Source organism: Balaenoptera borealis (genome assembly GCF_965194805.1).
Source record: "Balaenoptera borealis genome assembly, chromosome: 12".
NCBI classification, from domain to species: domain Eukaryota; kingdom Metazoa; phylum Chordata; class Mammalia; order Artiodactyla; family Balaenopteridae; genus Balaenoptera; species Balaenoptera borealis.
Window position 1 is genome coordinate 22,051,573 of NC_138869.1, and position 21,271 is coordinate 22,072,843.

At 39.8% G+C, this 21,271-nt stretch overlaps 1 protein-coding gene across 1 annotated transcript in view; it reads left to right on the forward strand.

Annotated features, from left to right (window-relative positions):
• SHQ1 (SHQ1, H/ACA ribonucleoprotein assembly factor) overlaps nt 1-21,271 on the forward strand; it is a 91,182-nt gene that overhangs the window by 55,554 nt on the left and 14,357 nt on the right. The gene's annotated exons all lie outside the window — the stretch shown is intronic.

Below are 21,271 nucleotides of genomic sequence, written 5' to 3' on the forward strand. Positions count from 1 at the left end.
GATTCTTATCAGATGTGCCCAAAATATCTATTTTAGTAGCAAGAGACTGTTAATGGAGAACATACAAAGAGAGCCTTTGATTGGAATAATTCTTAGGTGCTATAGAAAAAGATGGCACAACATCATTTGTGACTTAGAAGAAAAATGATCATGATATTTTTACTGTTAGTGTGATTGGTAAATGAATGCTTTAGGATGGCATTTAATACCTGTTTTGAGTGAACCATTATATAGAATTTATTTTTGATTTCTGTTCATGGGGAAGCAATTATATTGCAGAGTGAAATAAGAAAAAAACTTGAGGCTCTACCTGTTGTAAGCAAAATGCTTAGGGACTGCTCAAGATATCGCCAATAACATACAGCAGGTGGTGTCAGCATTCGAGTTGGAAATCTAGATTTCACCAGATGGAAAATTGCATCTTTAACCCCTGAGGTCATGATGGTATGTCATCACTTCATTTGATCCTTCTGCTAATTGAGCTTATCGAGTACCCTGCTGCCATTTCCTGTTGTTTTCATAATAAAATTAAATTGAAATAGCCTATTTGTGAGGGTTTAGGTTTTTCTTTTTTCTTTCAGGGTGAGGATTTTATAAGCATGTAATGAGCATCGACGTTTGTGCTAGGATCCCATTTCTATGAGTGCCTCCTTGCTCTCTTTGTGGCATTCTTTATTGACTAGGGAGAAGATCGTATTTCATTGAACTAGAGGGGTATACGCCCTCAAGTTGATGTGGGGATTAATAGGACTTTTTTTCACTTAGGAAAATTTTTTTCCCTAGGTTTTAAGTTGCAGGAAATGAAATGACATTCTTAGGTTTCTAGTCATTGTTATGATAATAGTAATTTTTAAAAAGATGTTAATGTATTGCGAGCAAGGTAGAAGAGAGAAACCAGCAGGAACTCTTCAAATGACTTTGGAAAAAAATTTTTCACCTTTACCAATTAGACTGTAACTTTCCTATCCCTAAATAAGCAGTGTCGTTTTCACTTTGTGTGTTAAGTTTTAACTCTAGTCTAGCCCAGCTGTTTTCCCCTCCCCCTTGAAGTAAGAGAACCTAATTTTAATTAAATTTTCTAATTTTATTCTTAATTTTTCAAGCACAGCATAATTGAACTTCCCAGTATCATCTTTACTGTGAACTTTCTTGGCTCTGAATTAATAATACTGTGGTGAATGTCCATAATTTCCATAATTAATTTCTTCCTTACTTTTCACCTTCTATTTTATTTCTTTCCCATACAGTTTATTAGTGAAATCTAGCACCTTATTTTTATGTATTAAAATAGTTCTGCATTTTTCTTAGTCTCTCTTTGATGTTTTTGATTATAATAATAATGACTATGTGAAATTTTATTTGAAATACCAGGCAAGTGCTAAATCCTGACTAGCGTTCCATTTTTACAGTCAGACATTTACTTTGGCAAAAACTTACTGGAATATGGGTAGCAAAGTCATTCTTACACTGAATTAATGAAGTTAGGGCAACAACTGTGGTAAGTTTTGCTTTAGTGCTTCGTAATTAGTTTTCCTTGTGATATGTGTCTTGTAGAGCACATTTGCAGAGCTTAAAAACTGAAGCTCCTGCATTTTTGAGTTATGGACTCTGCACATTATTTTTCTGAAAAGGAACGCTTCCTGCCATCCTTTGCTGTAAGCTTCATTGGAAGTTTCGAGTGTGGTGGCCCCTGCAGCAAATACGACCTGGGTGGCAGCATGCAGAGTGGTTTGCTTGAGGTCATATAGCTTATAAGAGATAGGTCTGTGATAGTCTCAGGTCTTCTGGCTCCAGATTTCATGTTTTTCCAGATATACCACCTAGACAAGCCGTTGTCTTTGCCCATGGTATGGGGGGCGGGGGGAGGTGGTGTGCGGGGAGCCCTCCCTGTAGAGCGCTTTTCCTATAGGAAGAGGGATTAAGGATTTATCTGTCTTCCTCCGGGATATTCCCATAGCAGTTGGTTTAGAGATCACTTAGGCACATGTCCTGTCTGCCTCACATTGGGCATACCTCTTTCTCCCTCTAAAATTTTAAAGTCCATGTGAATGAGCACCTATCTGGGCCCATTACAGTCCCTTGTGAACACAGTAAATTTTAGTTGAATTGAATGGTATCTAGTAGAGCCAGTTGAAGGAGCATTTCATTTTTTTCTTTTTGAACCAAACTGTAAATTAGCTCTAACTTACTTTTATTGACATTTTTAGCTACATTCAATAAAAGACTTCACCCTTCCCCTCATTTCTTTTCCGGTGGGCTGCACTCACCAGTAGCATTGGTAGTTCTGACCTACTGAAAGTTTAGCGTTTTACACCCTTTGGTTTAAGCTGGGGTGGAAAAGCTTGTCCTGTAAAATATGTTCCAGTCCTGCGTCTCATGGACCGTAAGACCTTAGCAAGTCACTCCATCACTTCATCTAATGCACCCAGTGTTAGTATTTTAGTATTTTCTCTATTTTCCAGTGCATTTTTTTTAAACGTTTCTTTAATTAATTAATTTATTTATATTTATTTTTGGCTGTGTTGGGTCTTCGTTTCTGTGTGAGGGCTTTCTCCAGTTGCGGCGAGCGGGGGCCACTCTTCATTGCGGTGCGTGGGCCTCTCTCTGTCGCGGCCTCTCTTGTTGCGGAGCACAGGCTCCAGACGCGCAGGCTCCGTAGTTGTGGCTCACGGGCTTAGTTGCTCCGCGGCATGTGGGATCTTCCCAGACCAGGGCTCGAACCCGTGTCCCCTGCATTGGCAGGCAGATTCTTAACCACTGCGCCACCAGGGAAGTCCTGTAACGTGTTTAATACTTACAATAGTACCTTGTAAATCATTTTCCTTTATAGCATAATATCCATAGCATAGTATTTTAAAAAAATAACTAATTGGTTCCTCATTATACAAGAAGTGCACGCCCACTGAAGAAAACTTGATACTTTATGGTTTTAATGCATGGTGTAATTTGAAATGACATGGGATAGAATATGGTGTTATTTTGTTTTGCTGCGTGGAAAATTTTTGGTTGTCAATTTTTTTTTAAAAGAAATTAAGATCTAAAATCCCAGCTAACCTTAGTACAAGTCTGAGCTTGTCATGAAGGTTCTGTATCTTTGTGTTCTCTAGTGTAGTTTTTTAAGGTAGGTACTTATGGGGGAAAAAGAAAATGTATGTCTTTGAAACACTGAACCTTTTTACATTGAACTGATAGATGGTTTACTGTGATTAATACTCTCTGTGCATTTGTTTTTTCACTGCTTTTTCGCATTCTTCCCCCCGCCCCCCCCCAAAATGAAATCTTACTTTGCAACCCTTTGGACACTAATGTGCAAAGTTTGTAGAGGGAAACAACTCCATCACCTAATAGTTTTGTTTTATTTGATAAATCCTGGACCTCAGTTTCCTCAATTGTGAACAAACCCGAGCCATTTCTGTACTGAAATCTTAAAATTTTAGAAAACTTAGGACCTTATCGTTGCTTCATACTGCTTTGCTTCCTCTGTGTATGTGCTTTGGTAGGGGATAGGGTTATGTTCCTGAGAACAGTGTAGATCTCTTCCTTTTGGCTTTCTCTTGTTCCTGGTTTATCTGTCAAAAGCCGTGGGAGTGGGGGTCACTCATATGCAGAGGTAAAACATCAGCACTGAATGTAGAAACGGAATTGTTTGATTTTTTCCACCACTAATTATTGAGCCCTACTCTATGCCAGGTACTGAGATAGGTGGTGGGGATACTCCGGTGAACAAGGGACACAACACCTTGAAGCTGCTCTTCTTCTGGGGAACGTAGATAGGAGGAAAATGTTATGCCGTAGCCTGATAGCAGCAGCTACAGTGGGGAAGTAATGGGTGCTATGCGAGCACCTAGGAGGCCATGTGCCTAGTCCTGGGGTATAGGAAGCCACTTCCGGAAGGAAGAGTTGAAGCTGAGAGCCGAAAGGTCAGGAAGGGGTGGTCGGATGCAGATGGGGAAGCAGGGGTGGAGGGCATTTCAGACAACAGGGACAGAGGAATGTGGCCCTTTTAAAGAGCTTGAAAGCTCAGAACGGTTGGATCTTGGTACAGAAATGAGAGGAAAGAAATGAGGCTGGAGAGTTCTTGTAGATCCTTGGCCACATGAAGATGTTTGAGGTTTGTCCTGGGAGAGTGTGGAGCAGCTGAAGAGTTTAAGCGATGGAGTGTCTGTGTGAGCGACACAGTGAGATTTAGATTCTGGGAAGATCCATCAGGTTACATTGTGAGGAATGAATTGGGGTGAGGGCAGAGCTCAGACTCAAGGCTGAAAGGCTAGTTAGGAGGTGAGTGATCCAGGCAAAAGGCAGCTGTAGCCTGAGCCAGAGCAGTGAGAGTGGGGAAGGAGACTAGTGGTCAGGTTTAATGGGTAGATGAGACAGGACTGAATAAGGATTGGATCTCAGGGGAGAGTGAGAAGGGGGGCAGTCAAAGATGACGTCTGGATTTTGACTTGGGCCAGTTAACTGGGCCGTCGGAGGTGCATTTGCTGAAATTAAATCATACTGGAGGGGGTAGGTTGGAAGAGAAGTGAGAGGGAGGGAAGACGAGGAGTTCAGTTTTAGAAATGTTGATTTGAGGTCTCTAAGGAGTATCCATAAAGAAAGAGTCGGGAACATTTGGATCACAGCTGGAAAAGATGTATAGAGAAGAGTTGGACAAAGAAGGGATATGAATTAATAGCAAAACATAAAAAATGGTATCTGGTTGTACAGTACTGTTACACATATGAGTATAATAATAATCAGGAGTGGATGCATTCCAGGCTGGGAAAATAGCATCATGCGGAGGAGTAGACAAGTCAAACATGTAAGCAACGTGGAGAACACATTTCCTGGTTGTAGCTCCAGTGGCTTAGAAGGGCGAGAATGGACGTGAGGCGTTTTAGCATTTGGATCACAGTTTTATCTGTCCTTTAGTTTCCCTTTATTATTAAATAAGAGAGTCTGCAGTTAGCCTGAGGTCATGATGTTTTAGTAACAGGGCCAGATCTGAAACGCTTATTTCTCCCTTCGGTGTGCTGGAGACTGTCGTGGTATTTTTGACTTAGAAATCACTTGGTGGGCTTCCCTGGTGGCACAGTGGTTAAGAGTCCGCCTGCCAATGCAGGGGACATGGATTTGAGCCCTGGTCCAGGAGGATCCCACATGCCGCGGAGCAACTAAGCCCGTGCGCCACAGCTACTGAGCCTGTGCTCTGGAGCCCGTGAGCCACAACTACTGAACCCACGTGCCACACCTACTGAAACCCGCGCACCTAGAGTCCGTGCTCCGCGGCAAGAGAAGCCACCACAATGAGAAACCCTTGCACCACAACGAAGAGTAGCCCCCTCTCGCTGCAACTAGAGAAAGCCCGCGCGCAGCAACAAAGACCCGACGCAGCCAAAAATAAATTAAAAAAAAAAAATCACTTGGTTACATATGAGAAACCCAATCGGACTTTTATAGTAAAAATGGGGACTTTATTAGGAGGCTACAGGTTATCTTCTGAGACCCAGGTGCTGAGTACAGCTGGGCCCCATGAGCTCAAGGCACGAAGTGTGGGGTTGGCTTACTTTCTGGTGACATGTGGTCCCTCGAGTTGCTTATTTCTGCAAGTCCCTGCTGCTCTTCTCCCTTTGATGCACGCGGAGGAGAATGGCTCTTCTACAGCTCTGAGTTTCCATGTGCCTAGTTTCAGTAGAGATGGACTAGAGTCCCTTGTTTATGATTCCAAGGGAGGGAGAATGTGGTTGGCCCAGCATGGGTCCGTGTTTTTTCCTGGTCTAGTTGCCTTGGTCACAGAGGGCGTGGAGTGGGGGTGCCCCCTAAAGTGGTACACACATGGTCCCAGGGCCTACTTTGTCACCAGTGAGTGGCCTTTCTCAGAGCAGGGTGCCTGTGGGGCATGTGGACCCCTTAAGAGGATGCTGCTGGAATTCCATGACACCATTCTGAGCCATAGCTAAGGGCGAGCCCTGACACCTACCACTGCCTGTGTCACTGATACTAATAATAAAATATAGTGCTGAGGCTGATTTCAGAGGGCTGTTCAATTCAGGCATACCAGATGATCATCAGGCACTCTAGGTGGTTTCACTTCTGCAGGGGAAGTTACTTCTCTGACAAATGGTACAACATTAAGGGTTACATTAGCTGCTAATGATTAGCATGTAGAAATTTCAAGAAACAATTGTGCAGAATTTCAAGCAAGTTAAACCTCCCTTGAATTGAAATCATTCTTGGTAAGGTGCTTATTCGGGCCTGTCAGGTTGCTCCTCAGTTTTACTGTTTATTTTTAATTAAATCCACAAATTCGTCCTGGACGGGAGTGGGGTTTATCTCCATAAGAAAAGATTAGTACATGCCGATATCCATTCGCCGTAGCCCGTCAGTGCGGTTTCATATAGAAAGGATTTACTTAATGGTTCTTCACCTTATCACCGGTAGTTCAGCAGTGCCCACTGGGGACTGCTGCTCTTCATTAGACTTCTCTAACGAGAAATGTGCCAATAAATCATGAGATGACGAATGTTCCTAAAGATTTCAGGACAAAATAAACCTTTGTAAAGATATGAATGCTCCACGTAACTGTACACATTGAGAAAACTAGCCAAAGAATTCTTTATCTGAATGTTCAGGTTTTGTGGAGCTTTTTGTTGTTGTTTTACTTGTTGTTTGTTTGTTTGTTTTTAATGTGTAATATCTATCCTTGTTTTTATTTTTAAGGTGACCTTTTAAATTTTAGAATAGTTGTAGATTTACAGAAAAATTGTGAAGGTGGTACAGAGAGTTCCCAGATATGCCACATTCAGTTTCCCCTATTATTAACTTCTTACATTGGTATGGTAATTTGTTACAATTAATGAAACGTTATTGATACATTATTATTAGCTCAAATCCATAGATTCATTTAGCTTTTCCTAGTTTTTACCTAATGTCCTTTTCCTATTTTAGGATACCACACTTTGTTTTGTTTTTTACCAAGAACTGGAACTCAAATCAGTAAAGCTCCATTTCTTGCACATTTTGTTTTTCCAAGAGCGTAAATGCTATTGAAAGGCAATGAAATATTATTGAGATATATTAAGATGCCTGAGGGGCTTACTACATACAAACATTCTAATCTAGACCTTGAAAAAAATAGGTTTGGCAGATGGGAGAATGTTTAGAAATTTGGAAGCATAATTCATTTATCATTTTTACTTCTACCTGTACTGTGGGCATTGTGATTTTGCTATATTAATAAAAATAGAGAAGGTTTGTACAAATAAAGTGAGCAAGGCTTTATATTTTCGTATTAATTTCCTAAAGGTGGTAGACATTAGAGGAGAAAGTGTGAATACAAGTTCTTATAAAAAAGATACAGACGTGCAGGGGTGACTGGGCAGCTCCCAGACTGGAAAGTGAGGGCATTTATCTGTACAGGGAGGCTTGTATGTGTCAGGCCATTCAAGGACTACGGCTGGGTGGCTGTGTTTGGTTTTTGTCTCTGTCCTCACTTGTTTTGTTTCCAGATACTTGGCTCCAGGCTTCTTAAATCCTTGGTTTTGGCTTGCTGGAGCCCTGGCTTTTCACAGAGTGTAATTAGCTACTATGTGAGCAAATTGGTATTTTCCTTCACCTCCCTGTTCTAATGTACTTCTGCACGTCACAGGTCTTGGGAGGATTCTCGGTGGAGGAGACTGGCACGATCAAGTGAGTTCAGGTGGGAATTGATGTAGCCAGGCTTTGTGAACCCGTCTTCTCTGCTTCAGATAGAATTTTCCTTGCGCCTGGATGCTCTTCACGTCTCACTCAGAGAAGAGGCTTACATTGATTAATGTGGCATATGTGTGGTTATCTTACTTAGAAAGTGCTCTGTTTAAGGAGAGCTTTGTCAAGAGCGTCCTTTGAATGGAGTCACAAGAAAGCTTTTTAAAGAAACTGACAACTTCAAGTACAATTTCCTTTTTCTTCTGCCAAATATGACTGAAACCCAATCCTTGTTATAACATAATTATCTCAACTGAAGCCAGCCGGGAGTTGCTGCCTTAATGTAAGGGGTGTGAAGTCCCCTAAACAAATAGAAGATTAATTACATTCACAGCATGTTATGAAGGTGATGAGATTGATTGTGATCATTTGACTGGTCCCATTTCCTGCTCTGACTACTTTTCCTGAATAAATAGAAGCTGAGAAAATTATAAGTAGAGCTTTAGAGAGTACTGTTGTGCCATGGGTGGGAAAAGGGCCTCCTTGAGGTATATTTGTAGATTGTAAGTGATGTATGATGTTAATTGTAGATAATTTTATCATTGATTATTTGCTTTCTCAGTTTAAACAGCTTTCCAAGGATAGTTTTTATCTTTCAAAATATAGATATTAACAGAGCATTGGAGGAATTTGACAGAGTGTATTTTAAGTGTATAGATTTCAGCAATTTTTAAAATTTTTTATTTATTTATTTTTGGCTGCATTGGGTCTTCATTGCTGCGTGTGGACTTTCTCTAGTTGCGGCGAGCAGGGGCTACTCTTCCGTTGCAGTGCGCGGGCTTCTCATTGCGGTGGCTTCTCTTGTTGCGGAGCACGGGCTTTCGGCGCACAGGCTTCAGTAGTTGTGGCACACGGGCTCAGTAGTTTTGGCTCGCGGGCTGTAGAGCGCAGGCTCAGTAGTTGTGGTGCACGGGCTTAGTTGCTCCATGGCATGTGGGATCTTCCCGGACCAGGGCTCGAACCCGTGTCCCCTGCATTGGCAGGCGGATTCTTAACCACAGCGTCACCAGGGAAGCCCGATTTCAGCAAATTTCTGATCCATTTTTAGATGTTTTTACTTAGTGTGGCCTTTTGGAAGGTTTAAACTAAAGAAAGTGTCAACTCTTAGATACTTATTATGTTGTTTTTTCCTCATAGAAGCTTCTGCTTTTGTTAAAATGATAAATTAGTATTTTCATGAGGCACTGTTTTCTATTTTTATTATATGTTTGTCTTACCTCTTTTTCCTGGATAGTTTTCTAATATTGTAAAATTGTGATTTTGATTTAGACGTTTATTCTCCAAATCTTCTATTATAGTGGCCTCTAAAGTGAGCTTCACTTAAGGCCATGGAGTGCGTAAAACAGTCTTTCTAGAGTGCAGGAAGACTATAATCTGTGTTTATTGATTAAGAAGAATCTTAAGCTTCACTAATATTTAATGTATGGATCAGTGGCAAAAGTCATGTTTTGTGGGTCCCAAACTTTTTTAATGATGGGCTACTTGATCCAAAGTTTAGAGGAATAACCATCTTTATTTCCAAAGGGAAGCACTTAGTACATTTATTCTCAAAGCCTGAATTATGGCCTGGGAGGGGTTGTCTCGCCTAAGAAACTGGAGTTGGGGTTCAGGGACTCCAGTCAGCCTCTGCCAGTTGCTTGAACTTAGTTGAAGACATAGAAACTCAACTTCCAGAGCTTGAGATTTGTGCCAGATGTAAAATGGTCCCTTCCTGCTTCAGTTTTATGTTCTGTTTGATGAGTGGAGAGAAAGAAGCCTAACTCGGGAATGCAGAGCCTTTGTCATGATGATAGCATGTATTTCTTGTGCCCAGACACCTTGTCTTTTGCTTTTGGGTTTCTTATGTATTAACTTAAAACGTGAAAGAACAAAAAGCCAACTATCCTTATGAGAAAAAAAGAATGAAATTTGAAATGGATGCTCATATAGGTTTGGGAGTGGGGTATAATAGAGGTTCAGTCTCAAGATGTTATGATTCCATGAGGAGTGATTTTGTGATTTCATTGTTAATTACTGATCCAAAGAAAAAGAGCCAAAGAAATCTGGACTGTGAATGTCCTAAAGGGCAAAGGACTTATTCAACTTGGTACCCTGGCACCTAGCAGAATGCCGGTCACTTATTAGTAAATGCTCATGGAACTGAAAATTTTCTTTCTAATTCAATAAAAAACTTCAGTGAAAAGTAGCAGTTTTACCCTCTCTTTACACGATACTAAACCCCTGTCTCTGGAACCTTCAGTGTATGTCCTGTTCTTCTTGTCCTAATCACAAGATAAGGATACATGCACTTACCTACACAGATGTTATGTGTCCAGATGGATGTCAAAGGAAACAGAACTTTTTGCGGGTGATTATCTACTCAGGTTTGAGAAAGTCAAAATGGGCTGGAGGTGTAGGAGAGAGAGCTGTGTGTGGAGGTTTGGATGGTTGGGTGGACGGATGTTTAGGTCACTTCCACGTCCCCTGCTTACTGTTGAGCAATACTGGCCCAGAGGTTGGTGTGGGAACTGCCCTGCAACCTCCCCGAGGAGTCAGGCGCAAGAATTGATCCTCAGGGGACCAGCAGCCACACGCCGTCCCCAAGTCCCGAGACAGAGAACATGAGCCAGTTGAGGAGGAGGAAGGTACTCTGGCCTTCCATTCCAGGACATTCCCCAGGTCATCTCCAAATTACACACCCGAGCAGGAGACCGACAGGCGATCTACTGTGTAACTGAAGGATGTGTCACGGATAGCCATTCAATTTAATTCTCGTTCCAAAAGGGAGATACCTATGTGTAATAGTGTCTTAGATCACACCTTGTTTATCTAAAATATTTATAGGTGTAATTGCTTATTAATTATTAATAATGTATTAATGATAATTATTTAATTATTAAACTCAATTATTTATAATTATAAATATTTCTTTTCTTTGTGGTTCATTTGTTTAAATGAATTCAGAGTCTGATTGAATCCAAAATTTATTGAATATCTACTATGACCGGCGTTGTACTCAGTGCTGGAGGTTAGATCAAGGTCAGAATTTCCACATCAAGGAACCCACTGTCTGGGAAGGTTAAAGATACTACACTATCATGAAAAATCATAACTGGAAAGTTAAATGGCAAACGCCACGTGTATAGAGCTGTATATGCTGAGATGGCTCAATCACATTAAGAAATATGTATTGGGCTTCCCTGGTGGCACAGTGGTTAAGAATCCGCCTGCCAGTGCGGGGGGCATGGGTTCGAGCCCTGGTCTGGGAAGATCCCACATGCTGCGGAGCAACTCAGCCTGTGCGCCACAACTACTGAGCCCGTGTGCCACAACTACTGAAGGCCGCCTGCCTAGAGCCCATGTTCCGCAACAAGAGAAACCACCACAATGAGAAGCCTGCGCACCGCAATGGAGAGTAGCCCTCGCTCGCTACAAGTAGAGAAGCCGGTGCGCAGCAACGAAGGCCCAATGCAGCCAAAAATAAATGAATAAAATAAATAAATAAATAATTTAAAAAAATAAAATAAAAGGCTGGCCAACATGGCTGTTCATTCTAAAGTGATGTTACTTTAAAAAAAAAAAAAGAAATATGTATTCACAGAACAAAAACCCTAGAAGGAAGCACATTAATGTTGATAAAAGTTATCTCTGGCTTATGGATTTACGGGTGGCTTTTCTATTTTATACTTACTTTTTGGGTGTGTTTACAGTGAACATGTATTTTATTTTTTCCCTGATGGGTATTTTAGGAAATTACAAGGGTGATATCAGTGCTTGTTTTTTTTTTTCCTTACGTGTAAGAGAATATTACAGAACTGAATGAAGTAAAAAGTGTGGTGATCTGCACTTAAGGCCCAACTAAATCAGTAAACGAATGAAAAAAGAAAGCCCTTATGTCCTGAATGAAATGAAATAGACATAGTAAATAGATAATCTATCAGTACTTGCTTGAGCTTTCTCAAATATGAACTTAGCATTTAAGTCAAGTAGTAATTTGACATTATCTTCAAATGTGGAGTTTCTCTCTTTGCTGGGTGCACCATTTTATTATTTATTCAATATAAAATTATAGAGCAGAAAAAAGACACCAGACCATTAGATGTCTCCTGTGTATGTGTTCTGAGTTTTACAATACATCAAGTGGCAGAATATACTCTGATATCATGGCATACTTGTCCTTTGTGTAGGTGAACTGCTGTTAGCCTTGTGATGGATGAAATATCACTTTACATCACAGATTTATAATTATGTGGTGTGCCTTAAATGACAGTGAAATGTGAAAAGTGATGTCTGTTCTTATGATCTTGTTTTCTTCAGGCTCTTTCTTGCCCTGTAACCTCAAGCCACATACACACCCAAAGTTGTTCTTCGGCGATCTCATTTTTGATACCTTATTAGAACTCAAAGACACTTTGAGCAAAGAATAAAACACCATCTCACATCTAGTATTAAGTACCCTTGGCCGTTCCAAGTAAGCTTGCCAGCCAGTTTAGATTTTCTATCCTTAGAATATCCTAAAGCTTCAAGAAAATAAGGGTTTAGTTCTTACTGAAAGAAATTCACTTCATTTCTAACTTGATGTTTAAAATTACAGTTGTCAGCACACGTCCTATATACCTGTTTTAACAGATAAAACAGTTAAAGGATTTCACTTCAGCTGGGTAAGCTAAAGCCATCTGAATGAATAAAACTATTGGGAAAGGGTCTCCACTTGACTAAATACTGGATTAATAAAATACAAGCTTTCAAAACTCAAGAAGTTGTGAAGCTTTTATTCTGAACACATCTGTACTATACATACTTATGCTTCAGAAGCGTTATCGTAACCCATGATTTCAGATGGAAATTTCAAATCTAGAATGTTCAGGAGGTACGTACTAGGTTTATGTTACCTTTTTATCAGAAAGATCCAGTCTTGCTCCAGGTTTATGGGAAAACATTTTTGTCTTTATTTTTAAACACAAGCTTACACAGATCTTCCATCATGTTTCCATTGATCATACTTTTTCAAAGGTCACCTGCCAGTCGAAGATGGGCTCTCGCCTTGAGGCTTGGGAGTGAGAGGTGAAGCCACACACCTACTCTGTTTCACATCTTTGGGGGTCTTGTTACCAAGTGGCGGTGATGGTGGTTTGTAAGTTGTGACTGCTTTAGGCTAGAGTATCTGTTCTCCCAACCATCTGTTCATTCAACAGATATTTATGAGTTCTTACTATGGGCAGCATTCCGTGCTAAGGTTCTGAGCCTCCAGTGGTAAGCAAAAACCAGACATGCTCCCACGCCCCATGGAATTTATGGTCTAAGAGGAGAGATGTTAATCAAATAATCGCATACACAAAACGTAAAAGCAAAACCTTGGAAAGTGCTCCAGGAAAAAAGATTCATGCTCCTGTGAAAGCACATTATAGCCAACCTGGTCTGGTGGGGGGATACGAGGAGGGGGCAGGTAATGACCGGGGAAGCTTTCCTTGGGGAAATACTTGCTTTGAGTACCAAAGTACAAGCAGGAGTTAACTTAAGAGAGGTGATGGATTTCACAGAATGTAGTAGGCCCACTACTTGCAGAGGTCGTGTGGCAGGAGGGAATTTTGTATGTGTTCAAGAAATTGAAAGAACATCGGATGTTCAGCCAGGGTGGCTGAAACATAAAAGGTATATGTGTGTGTGGATGGATCAAGGTGCGGCTGGTGATTCAGGCAAGGCCCAGACTGTACAGTAGCTTCTGCATAATGTTAAGAATTTTTAATCTTGATCTTGAGAACAGTGGGAAGCTGGAGAAGGATCTTAGGCACACGATGGGAGAAGATCACTGGGGTAGTAGTGTGAATTGCATGTTACACCAGCTAGAAAGCTCCTTGTGAGGGATGAGTGTAACCTGACCAGGGAAGTAGGATTTAGGGACTAAAATGGATTTGGGGAGAGAGGGAGAAGCCATCAGGGAGGACAGTGCCTGAGTCTGTGGCTTGCGCAGCTGAACAAGTGATGAGACCTCATTTGGGAAGAATAATTCTCAGGCAGTTGGCTTTTGTTAGAGAAATTCTTCTGTTCACAGAACTTAGCCTCTTTTGTGGTGATCTGCACTATAGTTCATAATTCTGGGTAATGGCTAGTTTTCTTTCTTTGCCTCTGTGCGTTTTTTTTTTTTTAAATTAATTAATTAATTTTTGGCTGCATTGGGTCTTTGTTGCTGCACACAGGCTTTCTCTAGTTGCGGCGAGCGGGGGCCACCCTTTGTTGCGGTGAGCGGGCTTCTCATTGCGGTGGCTTCTCTTGTTGCGGAGCACGGGCTCTAGGCGCGCGGGTTTCAGTAGTTGTGGCACGTGGGCTCAGTAGTTGTGTCTCGTGGGCTCTAGAGCGTAGGCTCAGTAGTTGTGGTGCACGGGCTTAGTTGCTCCGTGGCACGTGGCATCTTCCCAGACCAGGGCTCAAACCTGTGTCCCCTACATTGGCAGGCGGATTCTTAACCACTGCGCCACCAGGAAAGTCCCTTTTTTTTTTTAAATAGAACTATTGGGTTCAGTTATCTACTGAAGGTTACCTCTTATTTGCCTTTTTTTGTATGTGTATAGAGTTTGGTTATTTTCTTATGAAATATAAAATACTAAAATAATATAAAATATGTGTACAGTTTAAAGAATAATAAAGTGAACATGCGTGTACTTACCACCAATCTTAAGAAATAGAGCATTACCAGTTTCCTAGAGGTACCGCATGAGACCAGTCCCAATCATATTTCCCTCCTCCCTCTGGTAACCTCCATCCTGAATTTTGTATTAATCATTACCTTGGTTTTCCTTGTGGTTTTGCCATCTGTGTATTTATCCTAAGTTTAGTTTTAGTTTTACTTGCTTCTGAACTGTATGTAAATGGAATCACACTGTATGTGTTCTTCTGTTACTTGCATTTTTCACATAATGCTTTTTCTTTTGGGGGGGATTTAACCATGGTGATGCACAGAGGTGTAGTTTATTTTCCTGCTATCTGAATCGACTGTAGTTTGTTTATGTATTGTAATGTAGACTGGATTGTTGATGAATGGTTCCCATTTTGGGTTATTAGGAAAATCCTGCTCTGAACATCTTTGTTCATGCTTCATGGTGCACTTGTGCAACTTTTTGAGTAAGCCCTATACCCAGGAATGGAATTGCTGGGATTTAAGGGATGGTTGGAGGCCAGTTAGACTTTACTTGGTAATGCCAAAGTGTTTTCCAAAGTGGCTGTACCAATTTATTTCAACTTATACTCCCACCAATGAGAATTTCACTGGCTCAACCTTCACGCCAACACTTGTATTGTTCAGATTTTAAAATTTGGCATTCTCCATGGGTGTGAAAGAGTTTCTTTTGTAATTTTCATTTTCATGTTCTTGGTAACTAATGAAGCTAAGTATCCTTTCATGTATTTGTGAGCCATTCATGTCCCTTCTTCTGTGAATGTCTGTCTGTTGTGTTGCCTACTTTTTATTAGGGCTCTCTTTTTTTTTTTGATTTTTAGGTTTCCCTGGTATTCTAGATACTAGTCCTTTATTGATTAAATATGTTGCAAACATTTCTCCCCAGTTTGTAGTTTATCTTCCAGTCTCCTTGTAGTGTCTATATAAACAGAAGTTTTTAATTTTAATGTTGTAGAATTTATCGATATGTTCCTTTATGGGTATGCTTTTTGTTTCTTGTTTAAGAAAGTTTTTTGATTTGCTTGTCATAAAGATATTCTCATATAGTGTCTTCTAAAATTTTTATTCTTTTGGGTTTAGCATCTAAGTCTTTAGTGCACCTGGAACTGATTTCTGTGTATTTTATGAGGTAGGGGATCCATTTTCATTTTTTTCCCATATGGGTGACCTTATCCCGGCTTCATTTATTAAATAGTCCACCCTTTCCACATGCATTCTGCAGTGCTCACTCTGTCATACATCGTTTACATATACACATGGATCTGTTTCTAGGTTGTCTCTTCAGTTTCACCGATTTACTTGTCTATCATGTGCCAATACCATACTTTCTTAATTACTGCAGCTTTGTATCTTAGAATCAGCCTGTCAAGTTCCACGAATAACGCTTTGATTGGAATTGCTTTGAATCTATTAATCAGTTTTTGGGGAGACTAAAACATTTAGTCTCTTTGCGATAACATGGTGTGACTCTCTAAGTCTTCTTTAATGTCTTTTAATAAAATTTTATAATATGCTCCATAAAAGCTTTATACGTCTTTTGCTAGATTTATTGCTTTATTTTTTGAGTTGCTATTGTAAATGGTATTTAAACAATTTTTTATTTTCAGACTCCTTGTTTAAAGTATATAGAAATGTGATTCACTTTTTTATATTGATTTCTGTATACAGCTACCTTGCTAAACTCTATTATTAACTTATGTACAGGTTCTCCCCAGTTTTCAATATAGGCAATAATAGCAGTGCAAATAATAACAGCTAGGATTCTTCTTTTCCAATCTTCGTATCTTTCATTTCTTTTTTCTTTTTTGTTATTCTTCTTCATCATATTGTACTGACTAGATCCTCTAGTAAAATACTGAATAGATATGGTGGTAACGTACTTCCCTATCTTACTCTTTATTTTTTAGAAAAAGCTTTCAACAATTCACCATTAAATGTGATGTTTGCTGCAGGCTTTTGTAGATAGCGTGTATCAAGTTAAGAAAGGTTCACGTTATTTGTAGTTTGCCAAGAGTTTCAATCCCAAATGGTCATCAAATTTTATTGCATATTTTCCTCATCTTTTGAGATGACCTTAAGTGTTTTCTCCTTTAACTTTTTAGTGTAATTAATGGCATTTATAAAATTTCTAACTTAAATTAGCCCTTGCACTCGTGGGATAAACCTGTCTTCATTATGATGCATTATTTAAATAATGATGCTCAATTTGGTTTGCTAACTCTGTGTGTGTGTGTGTGTGTGTGTGTGTGTGTGTGTGTGTATTGCATGTGCAAGAGAGAGAAACAGAAGACCAAGAGAGAAAGACAGGGAGGGAAGGGAGAGGAAAGGGAAGGGAAGGAGTTTGGCCTATGATTTTCCATTCTCGTACTATCTTTATCTACATTTGTTATCAAGGTTATGCCAACCTGATAAAGTGTATTGGGGGTTGTTGCCTTTTCTGTTCTCTGAAATAGCTTATGTAAGATGGAAACAATCTCATCCGTGGATTTTCAGTAAAGTTCACCCCAGAAGCCATCTTGACTTTTTTCTTTTTGAAATTTTTTAACTATTCATTCAGATTTTCCAATTGCTATACAAGTATTCTAGTTCTCTGTTTCTCCTTGAGTCAGTTTTAATAGATTATATTTTTTTAGAAGTTTGTCCCTTTCATCTAAATTTTCAAAACTTTCTAAAGTTGTTCTTATTTCCTCTTATCTGTTTTCTTCTCTACAGCATCTATAATTTTCTTACTTTACGTTCCTGTGTATTTGTGCTTTCTTGTTTTTGTTTCTTCTTTTTTTGATCAATCTTGCAAGAGAGTATATTTGATTAGTTTATCAAAGAACCAATATTTTACTCTCTTGAATCCTCTCTTTTTGTCTTCTATTTCATTACTTTTTGCTTTTATCTATGTCATTTTATTCCTTCTGTTTTGGGAAATTTGTTATGCTGTTTTTTCTGACTTCTTATGTAGATGCTTAACTGATTAACTCTGGACCTTTCTTCATTTAAGTCTATAACCTTTCCTCCAAATACCTGCTTTGTATGCATCTTCAAGGTTGTGAAATATACTGAATTTTCATTATTATTCCATTCCAAAATTTTCTGATTTTACTCATGAAATATTTAGAAGTGTGTTTCTCCAAGTGTATGGGGTTTTTATGTAATGTCTTTGTTACTGATTTCTAACTTCATTGCATTTCTGTCGGAGGATTTAATTTGTTGAGATTAATTTTATGCCTAGCATGATCATTTTCTTAAATTTTGAAGCTTGAAAGTAAGGTTTATGCTCTGATTGTTAGCTGCTAATTTGTATGTCTGTCTGTTGTTGAAACTTGTCAGTTGGGCTGTTTAAGTTTTTATATCCTTAGTGATTTATTTTGTCTGTTTAATCTATCAATTTCTGGATTGAAAGGTGTGTGAAAGTCTCTTATTATATTAGTGAACTTGTCAATTTCTTCCTGTCGACCTGTGGTCAGTTTTTACTTTATGATTTGAGGCATGTTATTTGGTGCTATTAGTTTACAATAACTAATATTTTGTCTCCCAGTTATAGCTCCCTGGAGAACTGCAGTGTTTATTATGTAGTAGTCTTCTTTTATCACTGATAATGCCTTTTTGCCTTACAATCTATTTTGTCTGATACTAATATGGAGATCCCAGCTTTCTTTTGGTTAATATTTGCCTGGCATATTTTCTTTCTGTCCTTGAAGGAGTTAATTTTTGTGAACATTGTTTCAATAAACTTTCGATGACTGGTTTCAGATTCAAAGATAACTACAAAATGTTACATTTTTTTGTATACTGAACATTTGATATAACACTGTGATGGATCAGTAATTTGGGAACCAGTTTAGATGTTTTGGGGGTTTCTGGTCTTATTATTAGGTACGTTGTCCTGTCTGGGTTCCCTGATTCAAGTGTGTCTGTCTCTGACACCCCACTCCACACTGGATCAATCCAGCAGGTCTTTTTAATTTGTCCTATATAACTTCTTTCACTTAAATTCCTCTTTTTGGTGTCACTGCCTTTCCTTTAATTCAGGCCTGTATTTTCTCATTTCCTGCCAGAGTGTCCCCTGTGTTTTCCTTGCCCACAGAGTCTCACTCCCTGTCTTGTTTTTTTCCAACAACGATACCAATCCTGTCATCCTGAAATGCCATTTTGGTCATGGCTGTCCTGCTCAGCAGTTCTCCACAATTGCCCCTTGCCAAGGATAAGAGCCTACATGAATGCCTGAGCTGGGTTCAAGACCCTGTGGGTCCTCTTCCTCATCTTTTCTGCTTCTTCCCTCACTCCTGCTGATTGGGCACCCTCCCTCTCTCCTTCCAGATACACTCAGCATTTCCCAAATTTGCCAAGAGCTTCAGCCCTTCATTGCCTTTGTACATTCCATTTTCTCTACCAGACATGTTACATTTTGCCTGAAGCTTTCTCTAATGACACCAACAAAGTCATCTTTCCATTGTAAGGCTTGAAGCTAACACTTGCATCACTTGTCTTGGTGATGATCATTGTAATCCAGTCAGTCATAGAGTTGAGATGTCTGGCAAAATCTCCTCCTTTGCCAGCCTTTATTTTGTGGGTCGGTTCCCTGTGCACTGTCGACACTATGTGATTTCTAGTCCTTGGCATGAGGCACTTGGCATGTCTGGAGACTGACTGATGGAGGAGGGGACTGGTTCTACTCTGAAGCACCTTAGATTGTTTGAAAGTTCTCCTTTGAATTGGACTGAAATCTACTTTTTTCTCATTAGTTTTAATTCTGGACCCATATGAAATAATTCCTTTCTCTCTTCAAATACCTGTTTTTATCTGTCTAGGGGATTGCTATTGCATTCCTTCTAAGTCTTCTCGATCAGCCTCTTCTGCCTTTAAATGATTCTTACAGGTCCAAAATTTCTACTTCTTTGCCCTTCCTGGTCTCTCTCTCTTTTTTTAATATTTACTTAGTTATTGATTATTTATTTATTTTGGCTGCACTGGGTCTTAGCTGCGGCATGCATGCGGGATCTAGTTCCCCGACCAGGGATTGAACCCGGGACCCCTGCATTGGGAGTGTGGAGTCTTACCCACTGGACCACCAGGGACGTCCCCCTTCCTGATCTCTTTTTAAAAGGCAAATTGTACTTTGTCAGTGCCTCCCCTCTCCTTTTTGGGGTCAGTACCCTTTTAAAGTATCCTCCAGGTTAAATATAATCCTCCAGGTTTGGCCAGAAAGTAGAAAGGAGCTGTCACTCTCATTTTTTATCACCATTCCTGTATTAATGTGGTCTGGGAGCTCATCTGCTTATAGTTGGAAACCTCAACACACTCCTTATTCCTAGTTTACCATTAACCAAAACCCTTATGATTTTTGTCTCAGACATTGTTGAATTAATTATAATTTGTCTCAGACATTGTTTAATTATTTACAATTATAATTTCTCATGTATCAGCTATTGAGAACTTTGTTCCCTGGTTTTTACCCTGTTGAATTTGGTTTTGTCCCATGCACCTGCTTTAACCTTTTTGGAACTAGAATCTATCATCCCAGCTATTTCCTGATCTTTTCCTAATCTTTTTACTTTTGTAACACTCTTTGTAAACTTGACTCCTGAAATCCAATAAGTAATCATTTTTGGAGCTTCTTCTGTATGCGAAGCACAGGATGAGGGACCCGGGAACTGAAGAGGAATTAGTAAGGCTTCTGCTCTTAAGGAATTAGAATGAATGTTCTATGTTTTCACCTAAGACAGTGAATACACGTTGAATGAAGAAGTCTGGCTTCAAAACTTTTTACTCTTCCACTAGGTCCCTTCCTTCAGGTTGAAATTAATCTTACCTGTAAGGTCAAATGTGAGTCCAGTCAGCTTTATAACCATACACCCCATGTTCTGTATTTCACCCATAAAGAAGCCACAGGAGACTGTCATATGCCTTCCTAAAACCCAGGCACAATCTTTGCCCAGGGCTCCCAGGCTGAGGCCAGTCCAAGGGATGGCATCCATTTCTGTGAACCCATGCCAGCTCCTGGGGACACCACTTCATCTCCTAATGCGCGCAGTTCATGGGTTTTGAGTTCACTGTCTGCAGTTTCATCACTTTCCTTCTTCACCGTCTGAAAGATAAGCAAGATGCATTTGCCTCTTTCTTGTCTTCTGTGTGGATGTTGGAGGCTAGAAACATTGCTCTTATTCCCTCTCCAGTTTTTTCCGTGATCTGCAAAATGCCTTTTCTGTTAGTATTAATCTGTGTCAAAGTTTTTGCCTTCCATAATGATAGCTGTAATTTTATGGTACTTCCTGGGCCTTTTTCTCTTTTCTTCATCATTTTCATTTTATTGAACAGACAGCCCTTGGTCAAATTGACAGAGAAGCAAACTCCTTCTTCTTCTTGGGACTTCTGAGATATAGTCTGGTCCAAATGAAGCCCTGATTATTCTGTCATCTTAAGCCATGGTCCACAAAGCCAAATCCTGTTTTTGATTTGAAAAGGTTGAGGTCGGAAAGTTGTCCCTTGCCATTAGAAATGTAGAGAGGCCATCGAGTATCATGGTTAAGATTATGGGAGCCAGTTGGGCCATTTGGCCGGCTTCAGATCTGTATGGCCTTGGACAAGTCATTTAAACTTTCTGTGCCTCAGCTATCCACAAAATTGGTAGAATTAGGCAAATTAGATGAGCTGACACATGCAGTATGCTTAGAGCATGTTAGCACAGACTAAGTAGTCAATTAATGGTTTGCAAACAACAAAGTTCCTCCATTGATGCATTGCTTGCTTAACAATGACATTGGCTGAATCAGGCAGTTGGTCCATGATAATAATAATAGCTTACTGCATACCAGGCATTGTGCTAAGTGCTTTATATTCATCATGTCTCTTAATCTCATAGGTTTTATATGATTTGGGTTATGTCCCCATTTTATTATGGCC